A 15,251-nucleotide genomic window follows, 5' to 3' on the forward strand; every position below is an offset into this window, starting at 1 on the left:
ACCACCTGCAGCATTGACCGCTGGGGATGCCTGCAGTGCTCAACAGCACAGGGAGTTCACTTACAACAGTGAAGCCCTCCCCTGGACACAGCCTTGGCGAATACACACTGACCACCCACTGAGGACAGCAGGGAAGATGATCCCACCTGACCTGCTCAACAGACGCAGGAAAGACACTTGACAGATTCAGCATTCCTGCCTGATAAAAGCTCTCAGGAACGTGGTACAGAAGGAACTTCGCTCCAGTTAAGAATGGCCACTTATGAGCAGCTCACACTTAACTGCACTCTCCAGGGGAGGAGACTACACCATACATTCAATACTGTACCAGACATATCCTCAATAGAGGACAGGAAGCACTAGCAAGAGCACTTGCACCAGAAAAAAATTCAAACGCATCCAAACTGGAAAGGAAGAAGTAGTTACACCTTTTGCAAATAGCAAGATTTTATGTGTAGAAAACCCTAAAGATTCAACAGCCAGAAAAAGCCATTAGAACTAATGGAGGAGTTCAGTAAAGTTGGATGTTAAAAAATCAATATGTAAAAATCAATGCATTTCTTTTTAAATTAATTTATTTAAAAAAAGTTGGAGAGAGAGACGGGGGGAGAGAGACAGAGAGAGAGACAGAGAGACTGAGAGAAGTCATCCACTGGTTCATTCCCCAGATGGCTGCAATGGCAGGAGCAGAGCTGCACTGATCCAAAGCCAGGAGCCAGGAGCTTCCCCCAGGTTTCCCACACAAGTGCAGGGGCTCAAGCACTTGGGCCATCTTCTACTGCTTTCCCAGGCCATAGCAGAAAGCTGGATCAGAAGCGGAGCAGCCGGGACTCGAACCAGCACCCATATGGGATGCCAGCACTGCAGGCAGCAGCATCACCCGCTACACCACAGCACGGCTCCTGCATTTCACAGTGGCAACAACCTATCTGAAAAACAAATAAGGGCAACAGTCCCATTTGAAATAGTATCAAAAATAATAAAATACTTAGGAAGTAACTCAACCAAGAAGGTGAAAGATCTACACATAAAAACCTAGGAAGCATTCTCCTGGCTCCTGGCTTCCGCTCAACCCAGCCTGGCCTTTTTCACTTCCTGGGAGTGAACGAGAATGGAGGCTCTCTCTCTGCAGCTCTCCCTTTCTCTGTAGCTCTGATTTTCAAATAAATCTTTTAAAAAAAAGAAGATTATGAAGCAATAATGAACAAAAATTGGAAGACAAAAATAAATGGGAAAATATCCCATATCAGACAGGAAGAATTACTACCCAAAGCAGCGTATATATTCAGTACAATCCCTATGAAAATTCCAATGGCACTCTTTACAGAAACAGAGAAAACAATTCTGAAATTCACATGGAGCCACATAAGAGCCATAACAATTTAGAGAAAGCAAAACAAATTGGAGGTACCAAACTTCCAGATTTCAAATTATGCTTGAAAGCTATAGTAAACAAAACAGTATGGTATTGGCATAAAAAGAGACACAGATGAATGGAACAGAAATAAATCAAAGCATACATAGTCAACTAATCTTGAACAAATGCTCCAAAAAGATTCACTGAAGAAAAAAGTAGTCAAAACCTAGTGTTAGGATGCAGAAGAATGAAATTTGGCTGGTATCTTATACCAGAGAAAAATCAATTTAATATTGGTTAAAGACCTAACACAGGCTTGAAACCATAAAATTCATAGATTAAAACAATAGAACATGCCTTGATATTCTTATTTTTGACTATCACTCCAAAAGCTCAGGTTTAAAAAATACACATACAATTGCATCCATTTTGCTGGAAAAGACAGGATTTCAATCTTTTTTTATGGCTGAGCAGTACTCTATATTATGTATATACCACAATTTCTTCATGCAGTCAATGGTTGATAGGCATCTTGGTTAATTCCATGCCTTAGCTACAGTGACTTGAGCTGCAATACACATGAGGATACAGAATATCCTTTCTTATGCTGATTTCATTTTGTTTGGGTAAATTCCCAGCAGTGGCACATCTGGGTCATATGGTATATCTAATTTCAGCTTTCAGAAGTATCTCCATACTATCTTCCACAATGGCTCTCACCAGTTTACATTTGCACCTCTAATAGATCAGGGTAGTTTTACCCACATCCTCTCCAGCATTAACTGTTTGTAGATTTCTGTAAGAGAGCCATTCTAACTGGGGTAAGGTAAAACCTCACTGTGGTTTTGATCTGCATTTCCCTAAGAGCTAGTGATCCTGAGCATTTTTTCATGTGTGTGTTGTCCATTTGAATTTAAACTGTTGAAAATGCCTGTTCGACTCTTTGGCCATTTGTTGGCTGGATTGTTTGTTTTGTTGTTGTTGAGTTTCTTGGGCTCTTCATAGATTCCGGATACTAATCCTTTATCAGTTGCATAGTTTGCAAACGTCTCTCCCATTCTGTCTGTTGCCTCTTCACTTTGTTGAGTGCTTCCTTTGCAGTGCAGAAGCTCCTTAGCTTGATGTAATCCCATTTGTCTAGTTTTGCTTTCATTCCCTCTGTATCTGGGATCCTTTCCAAAAAGTCTTTGCTTATGCCAATGTCTTGCAGAGTTTCTCCCAATGTTCTCTTCTAGTAATTTGATATCAGGTAGCAGATTTAGATCCTTGATCCATTGTGAGTTAATTTTTTGTAAATGGTGTAAAGCAGGGATCTTGTTTTATACTTCTCCATGTGGAGATCCATACTTCCAGCATCACTGGTTGAAGAGACTTTCCTTTCTCCAGGGATTAATCCTTTGTCAAAGATTGGTTGGTTGTAGATGTGTGGCTGATTTCTCGAGTTTCTATTCTGTTTCACTGGTCTACATGAGTATTTTTGTGCCAGTATCAGGCTGTTTTGATTTTAACTGCACTCTAGTATGTCTTTTTTTTTTTCATTTATATTTTATCTTATTTAATGAACATAAATTTCGAAAGTACAGCTTATGGATTACAATAGCTTCCCCCCTCATAACTTCCCTCCCACCCACAACACTCCCCTCACCCACTCCCTCTCCCCTTCCATTCACATAAAGATTAATTTTCAATTATCTTTATATACAGAAGATCAATTTAGCATATATTAAGTAAAGATTTCAACAGTTTGCACCCACACAGAAACACAAAGTATAAAATACTATTTGAGTACTAGTTATAGCATTAATTAAACACCTAAGAGTAACTGTGTATTAATTACAGAGTTCAACCAATAGTTTTAAGTAGAACATAAAAAATACTAAAAGGGTAAAGTATTAAGTTCTTTTTTTTCTTTTTCTTTTTTTGTTATATAGTTTTTTTTTATTTAATAAATGTGAATTTACAAAGTGCAACTTTTGCATTGTTGTGGCTTCCCCCCGCAACCTCCCTCCCTCCCATGGCCCTCCCCTCTCCTACTCCCTCTCCCATCCCGCCCTTCATCGAGTTTCATTTTCAATTACCTTCATATACTGAAGATCAACTTAGTATATACTAAGCAAGGATTTCAACAGGCTGCCCTCACACAACTGCACAAGGTATAGGGTATTGTTCGACTAGTAGTGTTGTTTTTAAGTTTCATAGTAGAACACATTAAGGACAGAGATCCTATGTGGGGAGCATGTACCCAGTGACTCCCATTGTTGATTTAACAATTGGCACTCCTATTTATGATGTCAGCAATCACCCAAGGCTCTTGCCATGAGCTGTCTAGGCTATGGAAGCCCCTTTAGTTCACCGACTCTGAATTTGTTTTTTTTTTTTTTTTATCTTTTATTTAATGAATATAAATTTCCAAAGTACGACTCATGGGTTACAATGGCTTCCCCCCCATACCGTCCCTCCCACCCACAACCCTCCCCTTTCCCACTCCCTCTCCCCTTCCATTCACATCAAGATTCATTTTCGATTCTCTTAATATACAGAAGATCAGCTTAGTATACCTTAAGTAAGGATTTCAACAGTTTGCTCCCACACAGAAACATAAAGTGAAAAATAATAGATGATTTTTTAAATGATGATGAAATCAGATCAGACCTATTGTCATGTTTAATCCCAGTGAGAGTCAAGTTGGGAATTGACAATTTCTTCTTCTTTTTTTTTTTTTTTTACAGAAGATCAGTTTAGTGTACATTAAGTAAAGATTTCAATTGTTTGCACCCCCATAGAAACACAAAGTGAAATATACTGTTTGAGTACTCGTTATAGCATTAAGCCTCAATGTACAGCACATTAAGGACAGAGATCCTACATGAGGAGTAAGTGCACAGTGACTCCTGTTGTTGACTTTACAAATTGACACTCCTGTTTATGGCATCAGTAATCTCCCTATGCACCAGTCATGAGTTTCCAAGGCTATGGAAGCCCCTTGAGTTCTCCGACTCTTATCTTGTTTAGACACGGTCATAGTCAAAGTGGAGGTTCTCTCCTCCCTTCAGAGAAAGGCACCTCCCTCTTTGAAGACCTGTTCTTTCCACTGGGATCTCACTCACAGAGATCTTTTTGCCAGAGTGTCTTGGCTTTCCATGCCTGAAATACTCTCATGGGCTTTTCAGCCAGACCGACTCTGAATTTGTTTAGTCAAGGCTGTATCACAGTGGAGGTTCCTTCCTCCCTTCAGAGAAAGGTGCCTCTCTCCTTGATGGCCTGTTCCTTCTGCTGGGGTCTTGTTCACCAGGATCTTTCATTTAGATTGTTTTTTGCCACTGTGTCATGGCTTCCCATGCCTGTGAGACTCTCATGGACCTTTTAGCCAGATCTGAATGTCCCAAGGGTTGATTCTGAGGCAGGAGTGCTGCCATTCTATGAGTCTGCTGTGTGTCCTGTTTACCCCACAGGATCATTCTCTCCCTTTTAATTCTACCCTTCATTATTTGCTTACACTGGTCTTATTTGTGAAATCTCATCGACACATACCCTATCTTTTTGATCGGTTCTGTATTTATACTTATCACTTTACCAAGTGCGCTGGCATTGGTACCTGCCTCCTTGGTAAGATTGAGTTGAAATCCCCTGGCACATTTCTATTTCCACCATTGAAGGTAAGTCTGAGTGAGCATGTGCCAACCTATATATCTCCTCCCTCTCTTATTCCCACTCCTATGTTTAACAGAGATCACTTTTCTGTTAATTTTATACACCTAAGAATGATTCTGCATTGATTACAGAGTTCAACCAGTGGTCTTATGTAGAACAAACAGAGCAACAACAACAACAACAAAAATACTAAAAGGAATAAAATAGTAAGTTGTTCCTCAACAGTCTAGACAAGGGCTGATCATGTCATTGTCTCTCATAGTGTCCATTTCACTTCAATGGGTATCATTTTAGATGCTCGTTTGGTTGCCATCGATCAGGGAGAACATATGATATCTGTCCCTTTTGGGCTGGCTTATTTCACTCAGCATGATGTTTTCCAGCTTCCTCCATTTTGTTGTAAATGCCCGGATTTCATTGTTTTTTACTGCTGTATAGTGTTCCATAGAGTACATATCCCATAGTTTCTTTATCTAGTCATCCGTTGATGGACATTTAGGTTGATTCCATGTCTTAGCTATTGTGAATTGAGCTGCTACAAATATTGAGGTGCAAATGGTTCTTTTTTTTCTCCCCTTTAATTCCATTTGGGTATATTCCAAGGAGTGGGATAGCTGGGTCCTGTGGTAGTGCTATATTCAGGTTTCTGAGGACTCTCCAAACTGTCTTCCATAATGGCTTTACCAGTTTGCATTCCCACCAACAGTGGATTAGTGTCCCTTTTTCCCCACATCCTCGCCAGCATCTGTTGTTGGTTGATTTCTGTATGTAAGCCAATCTAACTGGAGTGAGGTGAAACCTCATTGATGTTTTGATCTGTATTTCCCTGATGGCTAGGGATCCTGAGCATTTTTTCATGTGTCTGTTGGCCATTTGGATTTCCTCTTTTGAAAAATGTCTGTTAAGGTCCTTGGCCCATTTTTTTATTGGGTTGTTTGTTTTGATTTTGTGGTGTTTTTTTATCATTCTATAGATTCTAGTTGTTAATCCTTTATCTGTTGTGTAGTTTGTGAATAACGTCTCCCATTCTGTTGGTTGCCTTTTTACTTTCCTGTTTCCTTTGCTGTAAAGAAACTCTTCAATTTGAGGTAATCCCATTTGTTTATTTTATCTTTGATTACTCATGCCTCTGGGGTCTTCTCCAGGAATTCTTCGCCTGTTCCAATATCTTGAAGGGTTTCCCCTATGCTCTCAATTAGTTTCATGGTGTCATGGCACATCTCTAGTTCTTTGATCCATGTTGAGTGGATTTTTGTATAAGGTGTAAGGTAGGGGTCTTGCTTCATACTTTGACATGTGGACATCCAGTTTTCCCAGCACCATTTGTTGAAGAGGCTGTCCTTGTTCCAGGGGTTGGTTTTAGGTCCTTGTCAAATATGAGTTGGTTATAGATGTTTGGATTGATCTCTGGTGTTTCTATTCTGTTCCATTGGTCTATCCATCTGTTTTTGTACCAGTACCAGGCTGTTTTGATTATAACTGTCCTGTAGTATATCTTGAAGTCTGGAATTGTGATGCCTCCGGCCTTGATTTTATTGTAAAGGACTGCTTTAGCTATTCTCGGTCTCCTGTTTCTCCATATGAATTTCAGCATCGTTTTTTCTAGGTCTTTGAAGAATGACTTTGGTATTTTGATTGGTATTGCATTGAACTTATAAATTGCTTTTGGGAGAATGGACATTTTGATAATATTGATTCTTCCAATCTATGAGCATGGCAGGTTTTTCCATTTTTTTTTGTGTCATCTTCTATTTCTTTCTTTAGTGTTTTTTAATTTTCATCATAGAGGTCTTTGACATCCTTGGTTAAATTTATTCCAAGGTACTTTATTGTTTTTGTGGCTATCATGAATGGGGTTGATCTTAGAAGTTCTTCCTTGGCCCTGGCATTATCTGTGTATACAAAGGCTGTTGATTTCTGAGCGTTGACTTTGTATCCTGCTACTTTACCAAACTCTTCTATGAGTTCCAATAGTCTCTTATAGGAGTTTATCGGGTCCCCTATATATAGTATCATGTCATCTTCAAATAGGGATAGTTTAATTTCCTCCTTTCCCATTTGTATCCCTTCAATTTCTTTTTCTTGCCTGATGGCCCTGGCTAACACTTCTAGGACTATATTGAATAGCAATGGTGAGAGTGGGCATCCCTGTCTGGTGCCAGGTCTAGTATGTCTTGATAGCTGTTATTTTCATGCCTCATGATTTGTTTTTGTTGTTTAAGGTTGCTTTAGCTCTTCAGGGTCTCTTGTGTTTCCATATGAATTTTAGTATCTTTTTAAAATCAATTTATTATTCTCTTTTTAAAGATGTATTTATTCATTTGAAAGGCAGAGTTAGAGAGAGAGAGAGAGAGAGAATCTTCCATCTGCTAGTTCACTCCCCAAATGGCTGCAATGGCCACAGCTGGGCCAATCCGAAGCCAGGAGCCAGGAACCTCCTCAAGGTACACTACACTGGCATGGGGGCCCAAGCACTTCAGCCATCCTCCATGGCATTTGCAGACACATTAGGAGGGAGCTGGATCACAAATAGAGCAGGCAGGATTCTAAGCAGCACCCATAGGGGATGCTGGCACTGCAGGGGGTGGCTTTATCAGTGACACCACAGTACAAGCCCCTTTAGTATTGTTTTTTTCTAGATTTGAGAATAATGCCATTGGTATTTTGACTGGTAGAACACTGAATCTGTAAGTAGTTTTCAGTAGAATGGGCATTTTGATGATAATAATTCTTACAATCCACAAACATCAAAGATTTTTCCATTTGTGTGCCTTCCTCTATTTCTTAATGTTTTTAATTTTCATTGTAAAGACCTTCACCTTCATGGTTAAATGTATTCTAAGGTATTTAAATTTTTTATAGCTATTGTGATTGGGAATGATCTTACAAGTTTTTTCTCAGCTATGGCATTGTCTGTGTATACAAGGCTATTCATTTTGTGTGTTGATTTTATATGCTGCCACTTCACCAAACTCTCTTATGAGTTCAAACAGCCTCTTAGTGGAGTCTTTTGGATCCTCTGTATATAGAATCATGTCATCTGCAAATAAGTTTAGTTAGACTTCCTACTTTCAAATTTGTATCCCTTTGATTTGTTTTTCTCGCCTAATGGCTCTGGTTAAAGCTTCAGAACTACACTGTATAGCAATAGTAAAAGTGGGCATCCTTGGAAAAGCTGCCAATTTTTTCCCATTCAACATGATGCTGGCTGTAGGTCTGTCATATATGGCCTTGATTGTGTTGAGGAATGTTCCTTCTATACCCTACTTGTTTAATGTTGTTATCATGGAAGTGGTGTCCCCACTCACTGCTGCACCATCTGCACTTTCCACACTGTCCTACGGCATCCCTCCTTTTATGCACTGCAACCTTCTGCCCCACTCTCCCCTGAGAATACACTTCTACCGCTTTCCTTCCGCTATCTTCCGCTGGTCAAAATCAGCAAATCCGGGGCCAGTGCTGTGGCACAGCAGGTTAAGCCTCCACCTGCAGTGCTGGCATCCTATATGGGCGCTGGTTCGTGTCCCCCTGCTCCTCTTCCAATCCCGCTCTCTGCTGATGGCCTGGGAAAGCAGTGGAAGATGGCCCAGATGCTTGGGCCTCCGCACCCACGTGGGAGACCCTGAAGAATTTCCTGGCTCCTGGCTTCCAATCGGCTCAGCTCCACCCCTTGCAGCCATTTGGGGAATGAATCAGTGGATGGAAGACCTTTCTCTCTCTCTGTCTCTCCCACTCTCTGTCTATAACTCTACCTCTCAAATAAATAAACATTTTTACAAATCAGCAAATCTTTTCCCTATTCAGCCATCTTGGAATTCCAAAAAAAGAGTTTGTTGCAGAGATACCTACACTTTCCTAGTCACTAAGCATTATGCACACTAGCCAAATACGGAAACAACTTATGTGTCTATTGTTGGATGAATGGATAAAGAACCGTGCTGTGTATATTCAGTGAAATACTATTTACTCTGACAAAAGAGATCCCACATGTGTCACAACACAGATGGAACTGGAACACACGACACTAAGGGGCATAAGCCAGAAACCGAACAAAAACTACTACATGATCTGACTTATATGTGGAATCATAATAATAAATATGAATGTATATATGGATGTCAAATAGTACAAAGTGCAGTTAAATAGGATAGTAAGTCTAGAGTCTACTGCACAGCTGGAAGACTATAGATAATAATACTGCATTGAACACTGGAAATTGAGATGCTCTTACCACAATAAAAAAAAAGTGGGGGGAGGATTAACTATGCAAGATGACAAAAATATCAACTGGCTTGATTGTAGCATTTCACTGTGTATATCAAAACATCTGTGGTATCCCTCAAATATATACGATAAAATACACATGCTACAAAAAAGAATAAACTCTCACATTCTCTTTCCTATGAAATCTGTTTTTTTTTTCTTCACTCATTTGCACTAGCATCGGACAAAAGTGTGAGAAAATATATTCACGAAAGACTTGCATTAGCCGAGTGCAGCCAATTTCCAGGGCAGAAGTGTTTCCTCTTATAGAAAACTCAATCTTATTTTAATCTTTAAAGAGTGGTCCTACTGGGCAGTAGGCTATTGAATCACCATTGTGTATGCGAATTTCAAGCCTTCAAAGTTGCACACCAGAGGGCCTTCTGGACCAAAGTTGTTTATTTGCTACACAAGTACTGACAAGGCAGCAGTCACAGCCTCCCCACTGGGTCCTCCACGTCCTTTCTCCTCCTGTCCCTGGTGCATGACAACCACGACCTCTATAGAGAAGGCAGAGAGTTAACCTCTGGGCTTTGTCAGGATCTAACTCAACCTCCCATTTGGAATGCATAGCTGAGAATTCTAATCCCTGGATGCCCCCTCAAAAGCTTTTGAAATGCAACTTTTTCTCTAGATTGAGGTTTCCCTGCCTTTTATGATGGAGATGATAGATAATGCTGACCTACAGAAATTAATTAGTATAATTCACTTGAAGGCTTATTGCTAACATCATTATAATTCATCCCCATAGGAGTCATTTGATTATTGCCTTCTTGCCAATAAAGCTTAAAATAGCTGGTTACCAGTTGCAGATCATTAAACCATTCCTGTCTTGGCTATCATACGGCAATGCTCAAAGAAGGACATCAGGAGCTTGACCCCCACGACCCAATCTCTCTTACTGCAGAGAAATGAATTCAATCACATCCATGAGCCCAACACCAAGAATACACCAGGCACAGAGCGGGGATTTCCAGGTAATCCACAACTCCTCAAAGCTGTGGAGTAGTCAGGAGATACTTCCTACACTATTTCTCTGAGTATCTTGTGGAAAGTAAACAGGATTGGGCAGGAAGAATGAGCTGCTAAATCTGAAATGCTTTTCATGCCACTGCAGCGGGCTGTGTGCACCATAGCATGCCCAAGCAGGTAGTTAATAAACAAGCAGCTATTATTAATTAATTAGTTAATGAGTTGATCTGACCTCCAAACATTGTCCTGTGGGAACAGCTTCTGATCCACCTGTGCCCTCATTCTTTATACAAAGCATATTTCGCATTCTATTGCCACTGTCTTGCAGTTTTTTCCAAAGCACGTCACAATCAAAATTTATGAGGTTATATTTTTATGGACTCAGTATCATTTGCAAATAAGTGGAAGATCTTCCTGCCTATTGTAAATAAACAGTTAGCAAGTGTTTTACTAAATTTACAAATTCCACACATGCGTAACTACTCCAGGAGAAAAGCTGAATTAAAGTAGTCTGTAAATTAGAAAAAATAACACACGGGGCTGGAACTGTGGCGCAGTGGGTTAAAGCCCTGGCCTGAACTGCCAGCATCCCATATGGGCGCTGGTTCTAGTCCCATCCCAGCTGCTCCTCTTCCAGTCCAGCTCTCTGCTATGGCCTGGGAAAGCAGAAGAAGGTGTCCCAAGTCCTTGGGCCCCTGCACCCACGTGGGAGACCTGGAAGAAGCTCCTGGCTCCTGGCTTCGGATCGGCGCAGCTCTGGCCACTGCAGCCGTCTTGGGAGTGAACCAGTGGACAGAAGACCTCTCTCTCTGTCTCTACCTCTCTCTGTAACTCTGTCTTTCAAGTAAACAAAATAAATCTTAAAAAAAGAAAAGAAAAAAGAACACATGACAAAACAGAAACCACTCACGAGTGACCGCTATGTGCTTACTCATTTGTCCTGACTCTAAAGGCCCTCTCGAGGTTACTGGTACTCATATCACTTTCCTCCGCCCAGTGTACCTGGAGAACACGTCTGAAAATGTTCCATCCTCACAAGTTTTGCCAAAATCCTGCACTTGCTTCTTCTCTAAAACGATCCTCTGGAAGTGTGCACCTTCCCTCTGAAGTGTGGGTACCACTGCCAGATGCTCATGAAGCAAATTTCACCTGTGAAGCTAATGGCACTGGCCTTGTCCTACAGAAAACCTTGTACAGTCACCAAGGGTGGCTGTCGACTTTGCGTGCGATCACCAGGTGTCCACAGTGTTAAGTTCACATGGACCAACACAAGATGAAATGACAAAGGACGACATCAAAGTCTGCTTCTGGGGTAACTAGCCTAAACTATTTTCACTTCCACAAATATTTTATCTCTATTTGCCCCTAGAATCTAGCAACTATAGCCTCCAGGAGAATCACTGTACAGGGAAAATTAAAAATCAAAGATTGTCCTTACAGAAACTGTGATCTTTCAACTTAGTATACGTAAGGTATTTTAAAACAACTTAGCTAAAAATCATGCGACAAGAAAGAGGCTTCCTCCTCACCTGTGGTTTTGTTTGTGTTTTTGTTTTGTTTTAACAGGAAGTGGTCACATGTATCACAGACACAATGTGTAAGAGTTCAGATTTGGGGCTCTGTGCTGTGGTACAGTGTGTGAAGCCACTGCCTGCAGTGCCAGCACCCCATACTGACACTGGTTCAAGACCCAGCTGCTCCACTTCCCACCCAGCTCCCTGATAATGTGTCTCAGAAAGCAGAGGAAGATAGCCCAAGTGCTTGGGACCCTGCTTCCACATGTGAGACCCGGAAGAAGCTCCAGGCTCCTGACTTCGGTCTGTCCCTGCTCCAACCATTACAGCAAGAACCATCGGATGGAAGATCTCTCTCTGTGTCACTCTGCCTCTCAAATAAATCTTTTTTTAAAAGATTAAAAAAAAAAAAAAAAAAAAAGAGTTCCAATTTCCCTGAAATCTAGTCCCTTTTGTTGCTGGAGTTCCAGGCAATGAGGGTGTGAAGTAGTTGTGTGCCCATAATCCACTTTGTAAGTCATTTAGAGAAAAATGAAAACAAATTAAAATCTCCTATAATGCAGAATATGAAATAAGTAGAGTGAAAAAAGGGGTGTAGTACTGCTACTGACATGAGAATCACGCACTAGAGACCCTAAAGTTACGACTTGCATCGTGTCCGCCATCCACGCTGTGTCAGTTTGCCACAGAATTTAGTGGCTTAAAACAGTACTCCTGATCACCTCGCCGTTCCATGGTTCATGAACGCAGCAACGCTCTGGCTGGAGCTGTTTCTGCAGCCGGTAGGTGACATGGTATCTGCTTAGGCTGCAGTCATCCCAACCCTGACTGGAGGCAGAAGACCTGCTTACAAAAGGACTTAACCAGGTGTCCTTAATGCCCATTCCAGTGGGTGCCTGAGGGTTGACTTCCCTCAGAGCAAATGCTGTACAAGAAAGCAAGCCAGCATGGCGCTACTTTTGATCTTGTCTTGTTAAGTAATTTCCACCAAATTACTGTGGCCACGGGAACAACTTGGGTCTTTACAACGGTTCTGGGGGAGGGGCAGGCAGGATGGTCGGGGTGAGCTGGGAGGCAGGGTGCCACAGTGCCCAGATGGGAGCCAGGGCCCTCTTTGAGGAGCTGGCCGCTCCTTCCAACAACAAGATGGGGCAAACCCCTTCAATTTTCTTGCATAGACATGAACTGTTTGTCCAATCAGACAGCAGGTGAGCAGCCTGCTCGTACTTAGAGGGCATGTTTGATAGAACCACTTATCTGTAAAAGTACTGAAGTCACACGGGCTGTTCCCACTGCAGGAGGCTGTCACTCGCTCAGGGGTCATCACTCCCCTGCCTGCTCTCACTGCCTTCCCAGGCTGTTACATCTGCACAAGCTGCTGAAGGGTCAGGAAAACCAGACGTGAAGACCTGTGACTAGAAGGAAACTCACCCGCAACGGCCAGCTCATCCTTAGCACACGGATCTTCGGCCGTGCTCTCTCCACCCATCCTCTACAGGCGAAACACAGGAAGGGCCGACCAGACACCAGCTTGACCATCACTGTGTGAGGGCTTCCACTTTCAGAAAGGAAACGAAGTAAATGGCGGGACACACTCCTGGGGCTCTCATCACACCTCCTGCAGGGACACTTCCCACCAGGAAGGAGGGATCTGCAGGATTTCATTGTTCAGAACAACTTGACCAAGTTGCTTAATGTAACTTGGAAAACAAAAATCAACTTCACTAGGTATAATTTGGGTGCAATAAGCTGCACCCATTTATGTGTACGGAAGAACGAGTTTTGTCCATTTCCGGCCTACCACTACCACAAGCAGCATCCAAACCCAGAACACTCCCTCGAGCCGGGGCAGCTGTGGTCATTTCCACACCCAGGCAACCCTGACCTGCTTTCCATCGCTGTACATGAACCTGCAGCTTCTAGAATAAAAATACAATCACACAGAATGCACCATTTTTGCATTTGGTATACTTGCCATAATGCACGGAAATTTCAAATGCTCTGTTGTACCTATCAAGAGTTCATTCCATTTTAGTGCTGAGTCACACTTTACTGTATGGGTGTTCCATGATATTCTGATCCATTCATCCATTTCCAGTCTGGGGCTATAAACAGGCAAGCTATGAAGAGGACACCTTTCCATGTCTCTCAATGTGTGGAATGTCTGGGTCATACATATGTTACATATACGTAACACTAAACCCTGACAAGCTGACTTTCGGAGTGGTTCTACTACTTTAAAATCTCACCAGCAGTGTATGACGATTTCCTATCCAGTGTCACTTCTTGAATTGGACTTTCCGGGAATCATGGTAGGTCCTGTCTGTGTTCGGCCAAGAAGCTGACCATGGGGTCAGTGGAGTAGGAATAAAGCCACTCTTAAAAACCCTAACTGTGCTTGAGGTGATAGTGCCTGATTGTCCTAGGAATACTCCCAGAAAGCTGGCTGTGTGCCTGGGGGACCAGAACTGGTCTGCACGGCCCAGCTGTGCAGCTGTGTTTGCAGAACAAGGAGACGTCCATGCGGTATTGTGCAAAGGACAAGGTGGAACTCCTGCGATAAGCCCCAGAGAGACTGGCACAACAACTGGCAGGTGGTTGCCATGGCAGCTCTGGGGGGATTCATTTTAAGTGCTGAGCAGCCCTTTAGCTGTGAGGCTGTGCCAGGGTCCAGGTGCACTGGATGCAGGCGTCAAGGTGAGTGCTCTCAAGTAGAAAGTGCCTGGAACTGTACCTTCACCCGGAGCTTACCATTGCAAAGTTCTCAGCCTAGAATGCTCAGGATCACATGGGGTGACCAGCGGTTTTCCTTCCCAGAACCAGGAGCCCGGGTAGGAGAGCTGAACAGGAATCTGCTGGAAGCAGCTGCACGTCCTCCTGTCAGAGCTGTGAATGAGAAACCCACTGCTGAGCTGGGCGAGGCTTTCCCTCTGAAAGGCTGAACTGCTCCTTCCCTTTGCTGCTACAGGAAGTACTAGTGGTCTCCAGTCCCGGAACTGTGATATCACATCCGCTGCCTTCTGGATTAAAATTCATGTAGATAACTGAAGATACCTCAAATTCTGAGTCCCAGACTGGTGGGACAACACAAGATATGGAAGACTTCCTAGTGTCATTTTTAGAACTTAGACCTCCAAAGAGTCTTTAAAGACACGGTAAGAAAGAAGTTCATGAACGAATCTGTGGCCTGGCCAAGGTCTGCCTTGGACACTGTGGTATCCACACAATTCCTTAATCGTTTTCAGCATCCAAACACTGAACAAGTCAGTCTCTGCTAGACCGACCTAGCAGACCTGTGATAAGGCCCTCACCCAGAAGCAGGTCCCGGTTTAGGAAGGAGATTCAAGGACAATTACATGTTATGCCTCCGTAGTTCTATCTATAGTGTGACCTACATTAGTGTGTGTGGGTGTGTGTGGGTGGCTGCGTGGATGCCAAAGACCTACATGCAATCAGTGGTCCTTTCTGGACTGTGTCTTCCTGTGGAAGAGAGC

The 15,251-nt window shown here is 42.5% G+C and overlaps 1 long non-coding RNA gene across 7 annotated transcripts in view; it reads right to left on the reverse strand.

Moving 5' to 3' along the window:
- LOC103347857 (uncharacterized) overlaps positions 1–15,251 on the reverse strand; it is a 371,873-nt gene that overhangs the window by 316,112 nt on the left and 40,510 nt on the right. For 2 of the 7 annotated variants that reach the window (XR_011389667.1, XR_011389668.1), the window contains exon 1: positions 3,436–3,671. The exons of the other annotated variants lie outside the window; for them this stretch is intronic. This is a non-coding gene — a long non-coding RNA (uncharacterized lncRNA). Of the gene's footprint in view, positions 1–3,435; positions 3,672–15,251 lie in introns of those variants that run through there. 7 annotated transcript variants of the gene reach the window in all.

Source organism: Oryctolagus cuniculus, chromosome 6 (assembly GCF_964237555.1).
Source record: "Oryctolagus cuniculus chromosome 6, mOryCun1.1, whole genome shotgun sequence".
Classification (NCBI taxonomy): domain Eukaryota; kingdom Metazoa; phylum Chordata; class Mammalia; order Lagomorpha; family Leporidae; genus Oryctolagus; species Oryctolagus cuniculus.